The sequence below is a fragment of the Lathyrus oleraceus genome, chromosome 6 (genome assembly GCF_024323335.1).
Source record: "Lathyrus oleraceus cultivar Zhongwan6 chromosome 6, CAAS_Psat_ZW6_1.0, whole genome shotgun sequence".
NCBI classification, from domain to species: Eukaryota; Viridiplantae; Streptophyta; class Magnoliopsida; order Fabales; family Fabaceae; genus Lathyrus; species Lathyrus oleraceus.
In genome coordinates this window covers 413,484,564-413,488,399 of record NC_066584.1, presented here as the reverse complement: position 1 = coordinate 413,488,399, position 3,836 = coordinate 413,484,564, and positions in this window count along the sequence as shown.

Sequence of the window (3,836 nt, the reverse complement as noted above, 5' to 3'; positions counted from 1 at the left end):
AGTTCACATATATATATAAAATAAGTTAGAGTCTATGAGAAAAGGGAAAATTAGTTTGACCTCCAATAATGTCTCTTTAAATATTACAAACAAACTAGAATATTGTAAGACAAGATGTGTACTTGCTCAAAATGTATAATAGGGATAAATCCATATTTAGAGGGCTATGTGTATTATTTTAAGGCTGTTTATGGTGTTAAAACAAGCTCACAGATAGTGGTGAGAAGCTTTGTATATGTGAATCCTAGGTGATGTTGACTCACACTTTATGGGGAGATTGTTGAGAAACAGGTGTGAATTGTGTTGAGAAACAAGTGTGAGTTCTAAGTCTCACATTTCTTTAAAAAATGGAGATTGGACACTTTATAAGTAAGAGGACTCATATACTTATCACCTTAAGGTTTTGGATGAATATGTGGTATCTCTCTTACTTGTTTAGGTGAGTCTTTGACCTTTAAGTGATTGTTTGATCTAATGTGTATGCTTTCCCCTCATGATGACCCATCACCCCTCGATACTCAGCCATGTGATTGATTTATTTATAATGATTTATTGGGTCTGGATTCTTGGACCCATGGGGTGGTTATTATGCCCATCTCAGAAGCGTGGAAACTGTTATTCCCTTTATTCTTTGGGAGAATGTGGCTTCCTCATTTAGCTAAACTTTTATATTTTTAGGATATAAGTAAATGTTAATACTCGTGTTTCATAAGTGGGTAATGGATGGTTTAACCCAAGCCTGGTTGGGGGAGAGCGATACGACCAATACAAAACTGCTACAACCATTGAGTTTGTGTTGTGATCAATGGGAAACTAGGAACTTAACCATATGCGATATATGATGTGAACTTTGTACCCGCCCAGGGACAACATGTATGACTTATATTGTTTCCATTTTGATTACTTTCTCTTGCGCATACCGAAATCATCCCTATATAACATGGTTCAATCATTCAAATTTGATAATAAAAATGTTTGCAATGGAAAGCTTAATTTCGAGTGAGTACATGGCAACCTATATAAGTATTGTTTAATTGAAAAAAACTAACATGGTTTAGTATTCTCAAACTTTTGGCTAAGTAGCGTTAAGCCTTTGGGGGATTCAATCAATGTTGGGCTAAATTATAATGGAATATGAGATTTGTAAGATTAGAAGATAAATATTTTTCCCAAAAGGATAATAGTTTTTAGCATAAAACATATTTGTAAGACTCTCTATAGAAAGGGTTGCAATTTTACATTTTAACTACCTTTATAAGTTTACTCAAAGGCTTTTTGTGGAACCATGTTTTTCAAGTTATTCAAATAAGTGATCAAAGCTAAAGATAACTATCATGGATGGCCTTTGATGATGTGCTTTTGATGATGACAAGTTGAAGATTCAACCTTTGAATTAAGCGAGTATGAGAAATGGTTAAGGATGCAAGCATACGAATTAGGGTTTGGTGATCACTAAAAACATCCTCTAATGATGGAATTCAACTTGAAGATACCTCAAGCCTCGTCTCCAAGAAGATTCAATCAAGTTCTTATATGATTGGTTTATTCAGAAAGCCTTGAAGCTTCAAAATCTGAAAAAATAGGAAGTGTGAAAGCTCGCTCAGTCGCATCTGAGTGAACCGTGATATATAAAAACACAAAGGCATTCTCATAAGGTGTCTTGGATAAATCATACACGCGCACACACACACACACACACACACACACACACACACACACGCACATAAAAACATGTTTAAAGTCCGTATTTCTCAAATTAAATAACCCAAAAGCATTTTGGAGCGTAGCTAGTTGATTCAGGAACTATCATAAATTTTTGGACAAAGTTTTGAATTATCTAATCGATTGGACCCTTTACTCAATCAATTTAGTGAGTACGAACTTTGACCATAAATGGTTAAGACAATGTATTAATTAAGGGAAATGTATCTACACCCATTATTTCCATTTTGAGCATTTATAATCGACTAAATTGGGCTCATAATCGATTAAGCTTAAGAGCCAACTAATTTGCACATTAATTTTGGTCATCGAGTCTTTCATTTCTTGTGCCAACATCTAGCCTATAAATAAAGGCCTTTTCTTTCATATTTTCCCATCCAAAAAATTTGACCTCTCTCTCTCTCTCTCTCTCTCTCTCTCTCTCTCTCTATATATATATATATATATATATATATAATATATATATATATATATATATATATATATATATATATATATATATATATATATATATATATATATGTGTTTCATAATTTGTTCACATACTTTCTTTACAGTTTGTGAATCTATTTAGTGTGCAAATTTCATATATTTATAATTCATTTGGTGTTGAAATATTGCAAACAATTTTTATCAAGATAATTGCAATCTATAAAATTGCAATTAGATTTTCACATCAATAACACAAAGTAAAAACGAGCTTGGTGTTTAATTGCACACCAAGTGTTTGACAAATTGTCATAGTCAAATTTTGTTTCTTAATTTCATTGGAAATTGATTATCAAAATGTAAAATTGTTCAAACATAATTTTGAAAAGCCTATTGATTTGTTTTCTCATCATTGTGGTGCATTTATTTCATTTAGTTATAGTTTAATACATATATCAAGTTCTTCCTATAACGGTTTGTGATAGACAAATGTCGATCCAGAATCGTTTTTGCTTGCCATAGAAAATAATTTTTTAAAACAGACTTTTAATCAAAGAAAATTTCATTTGTGATCTATTAACCAACCCCTTTTAGATTGTTGCCCTCGTCTAACAAGTGGTATCACAAGCACCGGTTTATCTTATGCTTCGAAATTGCTTATTAGATTATGACTCTCGAGCCTAAAGGGGCGTATAATATTACGGTACTTCTCATTGTTCAACCTCCAAAGCTATTTGGGACTCATTGCAAGTTACCCATGAGGGCAAAAATGAAGTTAAACCAGCTTGAATCAATACTTTGAACCAAGAGTTTGAACTCTTTCGTATGAAGCATTGTGATACCATTGTCGATATGCAAAAGAGGTTCACTCATCTTGTAAACCGTTTGAATGCACTTGGTAAGTTTGTTTCCAATAAAATTGCTACTAACAAAGTTTTAAGATGTCTTAATAGGGAATGGCAACCGAAGGTCCCCGTAATCGAGGAAGCTAATAGTCTTTAGACATTAGATATTACTACTTTGTTTCAAAAGCTTGTAGAACATGAGCAAGAGCTTGTTTTCTTGGAGAAGCATGAGAATAAGCTTAAGAAGGAGAAGAACAAGTAAAAGGAAGTATACAAGAAGTCAATTTCTCTAGTGGCTTCTATTTCTAAGTCCTCTACTACAAAGAAATATGATGGTGGAACTAGTGATGTTGAGTGTTTGAATGATGAAGAAATGAGGTAGTTTGTTAAAAGGTACCATAAGTATATCAAGAAAAATGGAATGAAGCATTCGGACATGAATATCATCAACTATAGAAGGCAATCAAATACCTCAAAGCAAAATGAGAATAAGAAAGAAAAATCTAAAGTTTCATGCTATAATTATGGAAGAACCAGTCATTACAAGCCATGTTGTCCATTACTTAAAAATGATATAGGAAAGGGATAACAAAAGAAGTCTAACAAGCCTAGAAGAGCATATATCGCATGGGAAAGTGATAGTTAATCATCAAATGAGGGTAGCTCAAGTGAAAGTGATGAAATGTTAAATTTTTGTCTCATGACCAATCACAAGAAGAAAAATGTAAGTCATTCCAAATATGAACTTATAGATAAAATATCTTATTTTGATTCAAAATTTGCTTTTGAAAATCTACATGGTGAAGCTAAAGAATCTTTTAAAATATTGACTTCAAATAA